The sequence below is a fragment of the Chrysoperla carnea genome, assembly GCF_905475395.1.
Source record: "Chrysoperla carnea chromosome X unlocalized genomic scaffold, inChrCarn1.1 SUPER_X_unloc_65, whole genome shotgun sequence".
Lineage (NCBI taxonomy): Eukaryota > Metazoa > Arthropoda > Insecta > Neuroptera > Chrysopidae > Chrysoperla > Chrysoperla carnea.
The window spans coordinates 18,288-36,823 of NW_025408195.1; the positions used below are offsets into that span (position 1 = coordinate 18,288).

General features: G+C 23.9%; 3 non-coding genes across 3 annotated transcripts; all 3 read right to left on the bottom strand.

Annotated features, from left to right (window-relative positions):
- Window positions 1-2,813: 2,813 nt before the first annotated feature.
- LOC123304552 lies at window positions 2,814-2,932 on the bottom strand. The gene has a single exon (XR_006536564.1). It is a non-coding gene; the product is annotated as a 5S ribosomal RNA (ribosomal RNA).
- Window positions 2,933-9,302: 6,370 nt separating this feature from the next.
- On the bottom strand, window positions 9,303-9,421 carry LOC123304553. The gene has a single exon (XR_006536565.1). It is a non-coding gene; the product is annotated as a 5S ribosomal RNA (ribosomal RNA).
- A 6,368-nt stretch (window positions 9,422-15,789) lies between these two features.
- LOC123304549 lies at window positions 15,790-15,908 on the bottom strand. The gene has a single exon (XR_006536561.1). It is a non-coding gene; the product is annotated as a 5S ribosomal RNA (ribosomal RNA).
- Between the last annotated feature and the right edge of the window lie 2,628 nt (window positions 15,909-18,536).

Genomic DNA, 18,536 nt, shown 5'->3' on the forward strand with positions numbered 1-18,536 from the left:
CGCTCATACATATACTGACTGGTGTTCTGTAACTATCTGTGTATATTAATTGTTTGTAACAATGCCACCAAAAACAAGTGGAAAAGCAGCAAAAAAAGCTGGCAAAGCTCAAAAAAATATATCAAAGAGTGATAAGAAAAAGAAGAGGAAGCGCAAGGAATCATATGCAATTTACATTTACAAAGTATTAAAACAAGTGCATCCTGATACTGGTATCTCTAGTAAAGCTATGAGTATCATGAACAGTTTTGTTAATGATATTTTTGAACGTATTGCTGCTGAAGCATCACGTTTAGCACATTATAATAAACGTTCAACAATCACAAGTCGGGAAATTCAAACCGCAGTTCGATTATTATTACCTGGTGAATTGGCAAAGCACGCTGTTAGTGAAGGTACTAAAGCTGTTACAAAATATACAAGTTCAAAATAAATAAATCGAAAATATTATTTAATTGATAACATAAAAATACATCAACATATAAAAACGGCTCTCTTTTTAAGAGAGCCATCAAATTTTTTAAATAAGAGTAAATTATTTTTATATATACAAAAAAATTAAATAAACAATTATTAATATCATATTTAATATAAAATTTTATATATTAATAGCTTGAATATATCTATTATTAGTATATCAATATTATTAATTTTAAATATAATAAAGGATATCGCGGAATATCTATCGTAAATCAGTGTAATGCAAATGCATTTCATTACCTTTATTATTTTCATTTTACATTTACTACTTGTTTATGTACGCTTATAATTATTAGAAAAATATTTTTAATAATTTTAAAAAATAAATGAAATAATAAAAATTTAATAATAAATTATTTATTGAAAGTATAAAAAATGGTATAGCAAAATCTTTATTTTCTTTGATTAAGGCGAAATGTTTTATTAGTTATAAATTCGATAATCTCCTATCGATACTTGTTACTCTTAACTTGTATATATAAAAAATATAATAGTATATTAATTTATAATAAAATTTTTTCAAAAATTCAATAAGTTATTGTAAAATAAAATAGATAATATACAAATTATAATTTATTATTGCAGATATATTACAATAAAAAAAAAAAATAAAAATATTTGGTAATGTATGTTATAAACAAAATAATTTGTTGTAAACAAATTATATAATATGTTATATTTATTAACAAATTTATTTACTCTTATATAAATAAAATTAGTGGCTTCCCAAAAAGGAAAGCCTGTTTAAATTTATCGGATGTATTAAATATTCTTTAATAAATTTACTAAATATTTTAAGTAAATTATTATATTTTCTTAACCTCCAAAACCATACAAAGTACGACCTTGTCGTTTTAATGCATATACAACATCCATAGCTGTAACTGTTTTACGTTTTGCGTGTTCAGTATATGTAACAGCATCCCGAATAACATTTTCAAGGAATACTTTAAGTACACCACGTGTTTCTTCATAAATTAAACCAGAGATACGTTTTACTCCACCTCGTCGTGCTAAACGACGAATTGCAGGTTTTGTAATACCTTGGATATTATCACGCAAAACTTTTCTATGACGTTTTGCACCCCCTTTTCCAAGACCCTTTCCACCTTTTCCTCTGCCAGTCATTTTAATAAAAAATTATTTACAATATTTTAACGAACGGATAACACGTGTGTTAACCTCACAAGTATTGTAATGTATGTGAGCGCCGGTACAATTGTGCCTTTTTATATAAAGCATTAAAGATTTTTTAAGCCACGCCTATACAATTTGATTAGTCCATACTCTGATAGCTATCCAATAGGATATGACAACAAAAATTTTGAAATTTCATATAAATATAAATACAACACATTTATTTCGCATTTAAACATTTGACTTTGTAGTATCAAATTGTCGAATATAATTTTTAAAATTGTGTGTTTTTTTGTAAAAACATTATTATTTGAAAATGGCTAGAACCAAGCAAACTGCACGTAAATCAACTGGTGGTAAAGCACCAAGAAAACAATTAGCAACGAAAGCTGCACGTAAAAGTGCACCAGCAACTGGTGGAGTAAAAAAACCACACAGATATCGTCCTGGTACAGTAGCTTTACGAGAAATTCGTCGTTATCAAAAAAGTACTGAATTGTTAATTCGTAAATTACCATTCCAACGTTTAGTACGTGAAATTGCACAAGATTTTAAAACCGATTTACGTTTTCAAAGTTCAGCTGTTATGGCATTACAAGAAGCTAGTGAAGCCTATTTAGTAGGTTTATTTGAAGATACCAATTTATGCGCAATTCATGCAAAGCGTGTTACAATTATGCCTAAGGATATACAATTGGCAAGACGTATTCGTGGAGAACGTGCATAAGCGTTTTAAATGACAATTTAAAAAAAAAAAAACAAATAAGAAATATTTTCGGTCCTATATATAGGACCAACATATATTATTAAATAAGAGTATATTATTTTTATTAAAAAATATATATATATATATATATATATATATATATATATATATATATATATAAATATAAATTATTGAAATAAAATTAAACATTATTAAAATTTTGTTATAATTATAAGCGATTGCTATTTCTAAAAATAAATAAATTTCATAAAATTTATATTATTTTATATTCATTTGAAATATTAAAAAAACTTCTCGCTTTAAAGTAACCATGATATGAGTTATAAATGCAATAAAATTTTATGCAAAAAATAATATTTATTTGTTGATGAATAATATAAAAGGTTTACATTTCTAAATAACATATATTTATATATGGTGTGTAAAAAAAAAGAAAAGAAGAAAAATAATTTATATTTTTAATATAAAAAGGCAACCGCACACAGTGTTCCCAAGCGGTCACCCATCCAAGTACTGACTGTGCCCAATGTTGCTTAACTTCGGTGATCGGACGAGAACCGGTGTTTTCAACGTGGTATGGCTGTTGCCAGTAATAAATGAAAATTTTTACAAATATATATTTTTCATAAATATCATTAATATTAAAGTATATTATTAAAATTTTCAATGAAGTAATCAATTTAAATATATACTTATTTATTATACCATATATTTTAAATAAAAATGCAACCGCACACAGTATTCTCAAGTGGCCACCCATCCGTGGTACTGACTGTGGCAAATGTTTCTAAACTATTATTTTATAAAATATTTATACAAAAAATAATTTACTCTTATCAAATATTAATTTGTGGCCTGTATTAAGGCCTATGTTATTTTCATTTTTTAGCAAAAATAATGAAATATTTCAATATATTATTAAAGTAACAGATCATTTCTTTTTTGGTGCTGCTTTTTTAATTTTTGTAGGAGATGATTTGGCAACAGAAGCTTTCTTAGCTTTTGGTGCTTTCGGTTTACGAGCAGGGCTACTTTTGGCAGCGGATTTTGTACTTTTTGCTGGTTTTGCTTTAACTGGTGCTTTTTTTGATGCCGCTGATGATTTTGCAGTAACTTTTTTAGCAGCAGTTGATGATGATGGAGTCGCTTTTTTTGCTTTAGGCTTTTTGGCTGCCAATGATGTAGTTGTGGCTTTCTTTTCTTTTGGTGCCCGTTTACTTTTAGCACTCTTTGCTGAACCTTTTGCTCCACTTTCTTTTTTGGATACTTTTGATTTAGCTGAAGAATTAGATGAAGCGGAAGCAGCCAATTTGAATGAACCAGATGCACCTTTACCTTTAGTTTGTACCAAGGCTCCCTCAGTTACAGCAGCTTTTAAATATTTTTTAATAAATGGTGAAATTTTATCAGAATCCACTTTATAATTTGCAGCTAAATATTTTTTAATTGCTTGTAATGATGAACCACCACGTTCTTTTAAATTTTTAATTGCGTTAACAACCATTTCTGATGTACGTGGATGTGTTGGTTTTGAATGTTGTTTTGTACGTTTAGCACCAGAAGCTGTTGCTTTTTTTGTTGGTGTTGTAGAAGCAGCAGTAACCGCAGTTGCTGCAACAGCTGTAGAATTTTCTTCGGCCATATTTTTTACTTTATAAAAATAATGTATTTATTATAAATATTTAAATGATAAAATATAATAATTCTATCAAATAAAAAATAAAGGTTTTCAATTATATCATTATTCACAATAATATAAGTCCCTATGTAAGTCAAAGTACCATGTAGAAAACACATAAAAATTAAATAGTATTTCTAATTTACTGTCGTAGTAAACATGATTTATTTTTTCAATTTCTATAATATATAAAATAATAAATTATAAATTTAATAATAATATTTATTTTATAAATTAAAATATATTTAATTTTTTTATTAACAATTATTAATAAACATAGTTTAATATTAATTATTTCAATCATACAAAACAATAATATTTTTAAGGTAAACTTAAAAAGTATATATTTTTATTTTTTATTTAATATCGATTTATTATAAATTATTAGTATATAAATAATTAAAAAATTTAATATATAAATATATATATTATAGTATAAGATTTCATTTTTAGAAAAACTTTTTTTGTCAATAATGAAAACGTATTATTATGAAATGTGTTAATCGAACATTGACAAAATATATTTCATTAGAAAATACTTTTATTTATGCATTAATATCAATAATTAACTATTAAATTAATTTTTTCATAATTATATAAAGAAATTTTATACTGATATAAGTATTTATATATTATAATATTTATTTTAAATATAAAAAAATTTATGACAAAATATATTATTAGAGTATTTGTTGAGATTAATATAAGATTATTTTAAATAAGAATTAATTTATATAATTATTAAAATATTATTAATTTTATGTTATGTAATTTTAATAAAAATAAATAATAATAATAAATATAAAAATTTTTTAACAATTTAAATTTTATATGATCTAAATAATTTTGTTAAGTACGATATGAGAAATCATTGTAAGCTTCGTTAAGAAACTTTGTAATATAAAATAATAATAATAATATTAAATATATAAATAAATAAAATAAATTTGATACATATTTTTGGTTCATTCTGTGTATAAATCAAAGGATACCGAATAATTGGTAACGGATGCGATATATTATAGTATCGAGTATTAAAACATAATATATAAATTTATCTTGTTATTCAAATTTTTTGTTACTTAACTTATGTATTTAGAAAATTTATAATATTATTTATATAATTGACATAAAATCTTATAAATTGAAATTTTATTAATATGTATCAAAAGAAGAGAGTAACGTATTGATATAATATCAAAGGATACTGATTATTTAAATAACGAATACGTCATATATTGTTTGTGTAACAAAGTTCACTTGGCCATCTAGTTGAAAATAACATTTTCAATAGAAAGTTTATATGCTTTTTTTTTTCTTTAATTATTAAAAAAATAAATTGAAATTTAATTCAATCAAATTTTATAATAATTTTTAAAAAATTTTTCCTTTTAAAAAATATTTTGTGATGTTGTGATAATATGTATTAATACAAGTGCATCCTGATACTTTTATCTCTAGTAAAGGTATGAGTATCATGAACAGTTTTGTTATCTAATGATATTATTTTGATAATATTTTGTGTATATTCTTATAATATTTTGTCTAAATATCATCATAATACAATATTATTTTGATAATATTTTATGAATATTCTTATAATATGTTACCTAAATGTCATCATAATATGATGAATTATTTCCATAATAACATATAAAAAAGAAAAAAAAAAAAAAGAATCATTAATTTATAATTATTTAAATTGATTCTTTAAAAAAATATTATAATATATTATTTATAAAAATAATTTTTACTCTTATTTTAAATAAATTTGTGGCCTTTTATTAAAAGGCCTATGATCGATGTATTATTATTATAAAAATTAATGCAATGTTTTTAATTTATGCTTTCTTTTCAGTTTTCTTTGGTAATAACACTGCTTGAATGTTTGGTAATACACCACCTTGAGCAATTGTTACACCAGATAATAATTTATTTAATTCTTCATCATTACGAATTGCCAATTGTAAATGACGTGGAATGATACGTGTTTTTTTGTTATCACGGGCAGCATTACCAGCTAACTCGAGAACTTCTGCAGCCAAATATTCCATAACAGCAGCCAAATATACTGGGGCACCAGCACCTACTCGTTCAGCATAATTTCCTTTTCGTAATAATCTGTGAATTCTTCCAACAGGAAATTGTAATCCTGCTCGGCTTGATCTTGACTTTGCCTTTCCCTTTACTTTACCACCTTTACCTCGTCCAGACATAGCGAATAAATTTATTTAATTAATATTTTTTTTTGTAAATATAATCACACAGATGTGTACGTTACGGGGATTGTAACATAAATGTTTAAAATGTTATTTGGGTATTTTAATTTATAATATTTATAAAATATAAAACTTTAAAAATAAACCAATCACCTTATAGTATTATTTTCAGCCAATCAGAGAGTAGTATTCATTTTTATTGTTATATCCATCTTCGCGTATATAATACGCTAGTTGTATACACGACACGCTCATACATATACTGACTGGTGTTCTGTAACTATCTGTGTATATTAATTGTTTGTAACAATGCCACCAAAAACAAGTGGAAAAGCAGCAAAAAAAGCTGGCAAAGCTCAAAAAAATATATCAAAGAGTGATAAGAAAAAGAAGAGGAAGCGCAAGGAATCATATGCAATTTACATTTACAAAGTATTAAAACAAGTGCATCCTGATACTGGTATCTCTAGTAAAGCTATGAGTATCATGAACAGTTTTGTTAATGATATTTTTGAACGTATTGCTGCTGAAGCATCACGTTTAGCACATTATAATAAACGTTCAACAATCACAAGTCGGGAAATTCAAACCGCAGTTCGATTATTATTACCTGGTGAATTGGCAAAGCACGCTGTTAGTGAAGGTACTAAAGCTGTTACAAAATATACAAGTTCAAAATAAATAAATCGAAAATATTATTTAATTGATAACATAAAAATACATCAACATATAAAAACGGCTCTCTTTTTAAGAGAGCCATCAAATTTTTTAAATAAGAGTAAATTATTTTTATATATACAAAAAAATTAAATAAACAATTATTAATATCATATTTAATATAAAATTTTATATATTAATAGCTTGAATATATCTATTATTAGTATATCAATATTATTAATTTTAAATATAATAAAGGATATCGCGGAATATATATCGTAAATCAGTGTAATGCAAATGCATTACATTACCTTTATTATTTTCATTTTACATTTACTACTTGTTTATGTACGCTTATAATTATTAGAAAAATATTTTTAATAATTTTAAAAAATAAATGAAATAATAAAAATTTAATAATAAATTATTTATTGAAAGTATAAAAAATGGTATAGCAAAATCTTTATTTTCTTTGATTAAGGCGAAATGTTTTATTAGTTATAAATTCGATAATCTCCTATCGATACTTGTTACTCTTAACTTGTATATATAAAAAATATAATAGTATATTAATTTATAATAAAATTTTTTCAAAAATTCAATAAGTTATTGTAAAATAAAATAGATAATATACAAATTATAATTTATTATTGCAGATATATTACAATAAAAAAAAAAAATAAAAATATTTGGTAATGTATGTTATAAACAAAATAATTTGTTGTAAACAAATTATATAATATGTTATATTTATTAACAAATTTATTTACTCTTATATAAATAAAATTAGTGGCTTCCCAAAAAGGAAAGCCTGTTTAAATTTATCGGATGTATTAAATATTCTTTAATAAATTTACTAAATATTTTAAGTAAATTATTATATTTTCTTAACCTCCAAAACCATACAAAGTACGACCTTGTCGTTTTAATGCATATACAACATCCATAGCTGTAACTGTTTTACGTTTTGCGTGTTCAGTATATGTAACAGCATCCCGAATAACATTTTCAAGGAATACTTTAAGTACACCACGTGTTTCTTCATAAATTAAACCAGAGATACGTTTTACTCCACCTCGTCGTGCTAAACGACGAATTGCAGGTTTTGTAATACCTTGGATATTATCACGCAAAACTTTTCTATGACGTTTTGCACCCCCTTTTCCAAGACCCTTTCCACCTTTTCCTCTGCCAGTCATTTTAATAAAAAATTATTTACAATATTTTAACGAACGGATAACACGTGTGTTAACCTCACAAGTATTGTAATGTATGTGAGCGCCGGTACAATTGTGCCTTTTTATATAAAGCATTAAAGATTTTTTAAGCCACGCCTATACAATTTGATTAGTCCATACTCTGATAGCTATCCAATAGGATATGACAACAAAAATTTTGAAATTTCATATAAATATAAATACAACACATTTATTTCGCATTTAAACATTTGACTTTGTAGTATCAAATTGTCGAATATAATTTTTAAAATTGTGTGTTTTTTTGTAAAAACATTATTATTTGAAAATGGCTAGAACCAAGCAAACTGCACGTAAATCAACTGGTGGTAAAGCACCAAGAAAACAATTAGCAACGAAAGCTGCACGTAAAAGTGCACCAGCAACTGGTGGAGTAAAAAAACCACACAGATATCGTCCTGGTACAGTAGCTTTACGAGAAATTCGTCGTTATCAAAAAAGTACTGAATTGTTAATTCGTAAATTACCATTCCAACGTTTAGTACGTGAAATTGCACAAGATTTTAAAACCGATTTACGTTTTCAAAGTTCAGCTGTTATGGCATTACAAGAAGCTAGTGAAGCCTATTTAGTAGGTTTATTTGAAGATACCAATTTATGCGCAATTCATGCAAAGCGTGTTACAATTATGCCTAAGGATATACAATTGGCAAGACGTATTCGTGGAGAACGTGCATAAGCGTTTTAAATGACAATTTAAAAAAAAAAAAACAAATAAGAAATATTTTCGGTCCTATATATAGGACCAACATATATTATTAAATAAGAGTATATTATTTTTATTAAAAAATATATATATATATATATATATATATATATATATATATATATATATATAAATATAAATTATTGAAATAAAATTAAACATTATTAAAATTTTGTTATAATTATAAGCGATTGCTATTTCTAAAAATAAATAAATTTCATAAAATTTATATTATTTTATATTCATTTGAAATATTAAAAAAACTTCTCGCTTTAAAGTAACCATGATATGAGTTATAAATGCAATAAAATTTTATACAAAAAATAATATTTATTTGTTGATGAATAATATAAAAGGTTTACATTTCTAAATAACATATATTTATATATGGTGTGTAAAAAAAAAGAAAAGAAGAAAAATAATTTATATTTTTAATATAAAAAGGCAACCGCACACAGTGTTCCCAAGCGGTCACCCATCCAAGTACTGACTGTGCCCAATGTTGCTTAACTTCGGTGATCGGACGAGAACCGGTGTTTTCAACGTGGTATGGCTGTTGCCAGTAATAAATGAAAATTTTTACAAATATATATTTTTCATAAATATCATTAATATTAAAGTATATTATTAAAATTTTCAATGAAGTAATCAATTTAAATATATACTTATTTATTATACCATATATTTTAAATAAAAATGCAACCGCACACAGTATTCTCAAGTGGCCACCCATCCGTGGTACTGACTGTGGCAAATGTTTCTAAACTATTATTTTATAAAATATTTATACAAAAAATAATTTACTCTTATCAAATATTAATTTGTGGCCTGTATTAAGGCCTATGTTATTTTCATTTTTTAGCAAAAATAATGAAATATTTCAATATATTATTAAAGTAACAGATCATTTCTTTTTTGGTGCTGCTTTTTTAATTTTTGTAGGAGATGATTTGGCAACAGAAGCTTTCTTAGCTTTTGGTGCTTTCGGTTTACGAGCAGGGCTACTTTTGGCAGCGGATTTTGTACTTTTTGCTGGTTTTGCTTTAACTGGTGCTTTTTTTGATGCCGCTGATGATTTTGCAGTAACTTTTTTAGCAGCAGTTGATGATGATGGAGTCGCTTTTTTTGCTTTAGGCTTTTTGGCTGCCAATGATGTAGTTGTGGCTTTCTTTTCTTTTGGTGCCCGTTTACTTTTAGCACTCTTTGCTGAACCTTTTGCTCCACTTTCTTTTTTGGATACTTTTGATTTAGCTGAAGAATTAGATGAAGCGGAAGCAGCCAATTTGAATGAACCAGATGCACCTTTACCTTTAGTTTGTACCAAGGCTCCCTCAGTTACAGCAGCTTTTAAATATTTTTTAATAAATGGTGAAATTTTATCAGAATCCACTTTATAATTTGCAGCTAAATATTTTTTAATTGCTTGTAATGATGAACCACCACGTTCTTTTAAATTTTTAATTGCGTTAACAACCATTTCTGATGTACGTGGATGTGTTGGTTTTGAATGTTGTTTTGTACGTTTAGCACCAGAAGCTGTTGCTTTTTTTGTTGGTGTTGTAGAAGCAGCAGTAACCGCAGTTGCTGCAACAGCTGTAGAATTTTCTTCGGCCATATTTTTTACTTTATAAAAATAATGTATTTATTATAAATATTTAAATGATAAAATATAATAATTCTATCAAATAAAAAATAAAGGTTTTCAATTATATCATTATTCACAATAATATAAGTCCCTATGTAAGTCAAAGTACCATGTAGAAAACACATAAAAATTAAATAGTATTTCTAATTTACTGTCGTAGTAAACATGATTTATTTTTTCAATTTCTATAATATATAAAATAATAAATTATAAATTTAATAATAATATTTATTTTATAAATTAAAATATATTTAATTTTTTTATTAACAATTATTAATAAACATAGTTTAATATTAATTATTTCAATCATACAAAACAATAATATTTTTAAGGTAAACTTAAAAAGTATATATTTTTATTTTTTATTTAATATCGATTTATTATAAATTATTAGTATATAAATAATTAAAAAATTTAATATATAAATATATATATTATAGTATAAGATTTCATTTTTAGAAAAACTTTTTTTGTCAATAATGAAAACGTATTATTATGAAATGTGTTAATCGAACATTGACAAAATATATTTCATTAGAAAATACTTTTATTTATGCATTAATATCAATAATTAACTATTAAATTAATTTTTTCATAATTATATAAAGAAATTTTATACTGATATAAGTATTTATATATTATAATATTTATTTTAAATATAAAAAAATTTATGACAAAATATATTATTAGAGTATTTGTTGAGATTAATATAAGATTATTTTAAATAAGAATTAATTTATATAATTATTAAAATATTATTAATTTTATGTTATGTAATTTTAATAAAAATAAATAATAATAATAAATATAAAAATTTTTTAACAATTTAAATTTTATATGATCTAAATAATTTTGTTAAGTACGATATGAGAAATCATTGTAAGCTTCGTTAAGAAACTTTGTAATATAAAATAATAATAATAATATTAAATATATAAATAAATAAAATAAATTTGATACATATTTTTGGTTCATTCTGTGTATAAATCAAAGGATACCGAATAATTGGTAACGGATGCGATATATTATAGTATCGAGTATTAAAACATAATATATAAATTTATCTTGTTATTCAAATTTTTTGTTACTTAACTTATGTATTTAGAAAATTTATAATATTATTTATATAATTGACATAAAATCTTATAAATTGAAATTTTATTAATATGTATCAAAAGAAGAGAGTAACGTATTGATATAATATCAAAGGATACTGATTATTTAAATAACGAATACGTCATATATTGTTTGTGTAACAAAGTTCACTTGGCCATCTAGTTGAAAATAACATTTTCAATAGAAAGTTTATATGCTTTTTTTTTTCTTTAATTATTAAAAAAATAAATTGAAATTTAATTCAATCAAATTTTATAATAATTTTTAAAAAATTTTTCCTTTTAAAAAATATTTTGTGATGTTGTGATAATATGTATTAATACAAGTGCATCCTGATACTTTTATCTCTAGTAAAGGTATGAGTATCATGAACAGTTTTGTTATCTAATGATATTATTTTGATAATATTTTGTGTATATTCTTATAATATTTTGTCTAAATATCATCATAATACAATATTATTTTGATAATATTTTATGAATATTCTTATAATATGTTACCTAAATGTCATCATAATATGATGAATTATTTCCATAATAACATATAAAAAAGAAAAAAAAAAAAAAGAATCATTAATTTATAATTATTTAAATTGATTCTTTAAAAAAATATTATAATATATTATTTATAAAAATAATTTTTACTCTTATTTTAAATAAATTTGTGGCCTTTTATTAAAAGGCCTATGATCGATGTATTATTATTATAAAAATTAATGCAATGTTTTTAATTTATGCTTTCTTTTCAGTTTTCTTTGGTAATAACACTGCTTGAATGTTTGGTAATACACCACCTTGAGCAATTGTTACACCAGATAATAATTTATTTAATTCTTCATCATTACGAATTGCCAATTGTAAATGACGTGGAATGATACGTGTTTTTTTGTTATCACGGGCAGCATTACCAGCTAACTCGAGAACTTCTGCAGCCAAATATTCCATAACAGCAGCCAAATATACTGGGGCACCAGCACCTACTCGTTCAGCATAATTTCCTTTTCGTAATAATCTGTGAATTCTTCCAACAGGAAATTGTAATCCTGCTCGGCTTGATCTTGACTTTGCCTTTCCCTTTACTTTACCACCTTTACCTCGTCCAGACATAGCGAATAAATTTATTTAATTAATATTTTTTTTTGTAAATATAATCACACAGATGTGTACGTTACGGGGATTGTAACATAAATGTTTAAAATGTTATTTGGGTATTTTAATTTATAATATTTATAAAATATAAAACTTTAAAAATAAACCAATCACCTTATAGTATTATTTTCAGCCAATCAGAGAGTAGTATTCATTTTTATTGTTATATCCATCTTCGCGTATATAATACGCTAGTGGTATACACGACACGCTCATACATATACTGACTGGTGTTCTGTAACTATCTGTGTATATTAATTGTTTGTAACAATGCCACCAAAAACAAGTGGAAAAGCAGCAAAAAAAGCTGGCAAAGCTCAAAAAAATATATCAAAGAGTGATAAGAAAAAGAAGAGGAAGCGCAAGGAATCATATGCAATTTACATTTACAAAGTATTAAAACAAGTGCATCCTGATACTGGTATCTCTAGTAAAGCTATGAGTATCATGAACAGTTTTGTTAATGATATTTTTGAACGTATTGCTGCTGAAGCATCACGTTTAGCACATTATAATAAACGTTCAACAATCACAAGTCGGGAAATTCAAACCGCAGTTCGATTATTATTACCTGGTGAATTGGCAAAGCACGCTGTTAGTGAAGGTACTAAAGCTGTTACAAAATATACAAGTTCAAAATAAATAAATCGAAAATATTATTTAATTGATAACATAAAAATACATCAACATATAAAAACGGCTCTCTTTTTAAGAGAGCCATCAAATTTTTTAAATAAGAGTAAATTATTTTTATATATACAAAAAAATTAAATAAACAATTATTAATATCATATTTAATATAAAATTTTATATATTAATAGCTTGAATATATCTATTATTAGTATATCAATATTATTAATTTTAAATATAATAAAGGATATCGCGGAATATATATCGTAAATCAGTGTAATGCAAATGCATTACATTACCTTTATTATTTTCATTTTACATTTACTACTTGTTTATGTACGCTTATAATTATTAGAAAAATATTTTTAATAATTTTAAAAAATAAATGAAATAATAAAAATTTAATAATAAATTATTTATTGAAAGTATAAAAAATGGTATAGCAAAATCTTTATTTTCTTTGATTAAGGCGAAATGTTTTATTAGTTATAAATTCGATAATCTCCTATCGATACTTGTTACTCTTAACTTGTATATATAAAAAATATAATAGTATATTAATTTATAATAAAATTTTTTCAAAAATTCAATAAGTTATTGTAAAATAAAATAGATAATATACAAATTATAATTTATTATTGCAGATATATTACAATAAAAAAAAAAAATAAAAATATTTGGTAATGTATGTTATAAACAAAATAATTTGTTGTAAACAAATTATATAATATGTTATATTTATTAACAAATTTATTTACTCTTATATAAATAAAATTAGTGGCTTCCCAAAAAGGAAAGCCTGTTTAAATTTATCGGATGTATTAAATATTCTTTAATAAATTTACTAAATATTTTAAGTAAATTATTATATTTTCTTAACCTCCAAAACCATACAAAGTACGACCTTGTCGTTTTAATGCATATACAACATCCATAGCTGTAACTGTTTTACGTTTTGCGTGTTCAGTATATGTAACAGCATCCCGAATAACATTTTCAAGGAATACTTTAAGTACACCACGTGTTTCTTCATAAATTAAACCAGAGATACGTTTTACTCCACCTCGTCGTGCTAAACGACGAATTGCAGGTTTTGTAATACCTTGGATATTATCACGCAAAACTTTTCTATGACGTTTTGCACCCCCTTTTCCAAGACCCTTTCCACCTTTTCCTCTGCCAGTCATTTTAATAAAAAATTATTTACAATATTTTAACGAACGGATAACACGTGTGTTAACCTCACAAGTATTGTAATGTATGTGAGCGCCGGTACAATTGTGCCTTTTTATATAAAGCATTAAAGATTTTTTAAGCCACGCCTATACAATTTGATTAGTCCATACTCTGATAGCTATCCAATAGGATATGACAACAAAAATTTTGAAATTTCATATAAATATAAATACAACACATTTATTTCGCATTTAAACATTTGACTTTGTAGTATCAAATTGTCGAATATAATTTTTAAAATTGTGTGTTTTTTTGTAAAAACATTATTATTTGAAAATGGCTAGAACCAAGCAAACTGCACGTAAATCAACTGGTGGTAAAGCACCAAGAAAACAATTAGCAACGAAAGCTGCACGTAAAAGTGCACCAGCAACTGGTGGAGTAAAAAAACCACACAGATATCGTCCTGGTACAGTAGCTTTACGAGAAATTCGTCGTTATCAAAAAAGTACTGAATTGTTAATTCGTAAATTACCATTCCAACGTTTAGTACGTGAAATTGCACAAGATTTTAAAACCGATTTACGTTTTCAAAGTTCAGCTGTTATGGCATTACAAGAAGCTAGTGAAGCCTATTTAGTAGGTTTATTTGAAGATACCAATTTATGCGCAATTCATGCAAAGCGTGTTACAATTATGCCTAAGGATATACAATTGGCAAGACGTATTCGTGGAGAACGTGCATAAGCGTTTTAAATGACAATTTAAAAAAAAAAAAACAAATAAGAAATATTTTCGGTCCTATATATAGGACCAACATATATTATTAAATAAGAGTATATTATTTTTATTAAAAAATATATATATATATATATATATATATATATATATATATATATATATAAATATAAATTATTGAAATAAAATTAAACATTATTAAAATTTTGTTATAATTATAAGCGATTGCTATTTCTAAAAATAAATAAATTTTATGAAATTTATATTATTTTATATTCATTTGAAATATTAAAAAAACTTCTCGCTTTAAAGTAACCATGATATGAGTTATAAATGCAATAAAATTTTATACAAAAAATAATATTTATTTGTTGATGAATAATATAAAAGGTTTACATTTCTAAATAACATATATTTATATATGGTGTGTAAAAAAAAAGAAAAGAAGAAAAATAATTTATATTTTTAATATAAAAAGGCAACCGCACACAGTGTTCCCAAGCGGTCACCCATCCAAGTACTGACTGTGCCCAATGTTGCTTAACTTCGGTGATCGGACGAGAACCGGTGTTTTCAACGTGGTATGGCTGTTGCCAGTAATAAATGAAAATTTTTACAAATATATATTTTTCATAAATATCATTAATATTAAAGTATATTATTAAAATTTTCAATGAAGTAATCAATTTAAATATATACTTATTTATTATACCATATATTTTAAATAAAAATGCAACCGCACACAGTATTCTCAAGTGGCCACCCATCCGTGGTACTGACTGTGGCAAATGTTTCTAAACTATTATTTTATAAAATATTTATACAAAAAATAATTTACTCTTATCAAATATTAATTTGTGGCCTGTATTAAGGCCTATGTTATTTTCATTTTTTAGCAAAAATAATGAAATATTTCAATATATTATTAAAGTAACAGATCATTTCTTTTTTGGTGCTGCTTTTTTAATTTTTGTAGGAGATGATTTGGCAACAGAAGCTTTCTTAGCTTTTGGTGCTTTCGGTTTACGAGCAGGGCTACTTTTGGCAGCGGATTTTGTACTTTTTGCTGGTTTTGCTTTAACTGGTGCTTTTTTTGATGCCGCTGATGATTTTGCAGTAACTTTTTTAGCAGCAGTTGATGATGATGGAGTCGCTTTTTTTGCTTTAGGCTTTTTGGCTGCCAATGATGTAGTTGTGGCTTTCTTTTCTTTTGGTGCCCGTTTACTTTTAGCACTCTTTGCTGAACCTTTTGCTCCACTTTCTTTTTTGGATACTTTTGATTTAGCTGAAGAATTAGATGAAGCGGAAGCAGCCAATTTGAATGAACCAGATGCACCTTTACCTTTAGTTTGTACCAAGGCTCCCTCAGTTACAGCAGCTTTTAAATATTTTTTAATAAATGGTGAAATTTTATCAGAATCCACTTTATAATTTGCAGCTAAATATTTTTTAATTGCTTGTAATGATGAACCACCACGTTCTTTTAAATTTTTAATTGCGTTAACAACCATTTCTGATGTACGTGGATGTGTTGGTTTTGAATGTTGTTTTGTACGTTTAGCACCAGAAGCTGTTGCTTTTTTTGTTGGTGTTGTAGAAGCAGCAGTAACCGCAGTTGCTGCAACAGCTGTAGAATTTTCTTCGGCCATATTTTTTACTTTATAAAAATAATGTATTTATTATAAATATTTAAATGATAAAATATAATAATTCTATCAAATAAAAAATAAAGGTTTTCAATTATATCATTATTCACAATAATATAAGTCCCTATGTAAGTCAAAGTACCATGTAGAAAACACATAAAAATTAAATAGTATTTCTAATTTACTGTCGTAGTAAACATGATTTATTTTTTCAATTTCTATAATATATAAAATAATAAATTATAAATTTAATAATAATATTTATTTTATAAATTAAAATATATTTAATTTTTTTATTAACAATTATTAATAAACATAGTTTAATATTAATTATTTCAATCATACAAAACAATAATATTTTTAAGGTAAACTTAAAAAGTATATATTTTTATTTTTTATTTAATATCGATTTATTATAAATTATTAGTATATAAATAATTAAAAAATTTAATATATAAATATATATATTATAGTATAAGATTTCATTTTTAGAAAAACTTTTTTTGTCAATAATGAAAACGTATTATTATGAAATGTGTTAATCGAACATTGACAAAATATATTTCATTAGAAAATACTTTTATTTATGCATTAATATCAATAATTAACTATTAAATTAATTTTTTCATAATTATATAAAGAAATTTTATACTGATATAAGTATTTATATATTATAATATTTATTTTAAATATAAAAAAATTTATGACAAAATATATTATTAGAGTATTTGTTGAGATTAATATAAGATTATTTTAAATAAGAATTAATTTATATAATTATTAAAATATTATTAATTTTATGTTATGTAATTTTAATAAAAATAAATAATAATAATAAATATAAAAATTTTTTAACAATTTAAATTTTATATGATCTAAATAATTTTGTTAAGTACGATATGAGAAATCATTGTAAGCTTCGTTAAGAAACTTTGTAATATAAAATAATAATAATAATATTAAATATATAAATAAATAAAATAAATTTGATACATATTTTTGGTTCATTCTGTGTATAAATCAAAGGATACCGAATAATTGGTAACGGATGCGATATATTATAGTATCGAGTATTAAAACATAATATATAAATTTATCTTGTTATTCAAATTTTTTGTTACTTAACTTATGTATTTAGAAAATTTATAATATTATTTATATAATTGACATAAAATCTTATAAATTGAAATTTTATTAATATGTATCAAAAGAAGAGAGTAACGTATTGATATAATATCAAAGGATACTGATTATTTAAATAACGAATACGTCATATATTGTTTGTGTAACAAAGTTCACTTGGCCATCTAGTTGAAAATAACATTTTCAATAGAAAGTTTATATGCTTTTTTTTTTCTTTAATTATTAAAAAAATAAATTGAAATTTAATTCAATCAAATTTTATAATAATTTTTAAAAAATTTTTCCTTTTAAAAAATATTTTGTGATGTTGTGATAATATGTATTAATACAAGTGCATCCTGATACTTTTATCTCTAGTAAAGGTATGAGTATCATGAACAGTTTTGTTATCTAATGATATTATTTTGATAATATTTTGTGTATATTCTTATAAT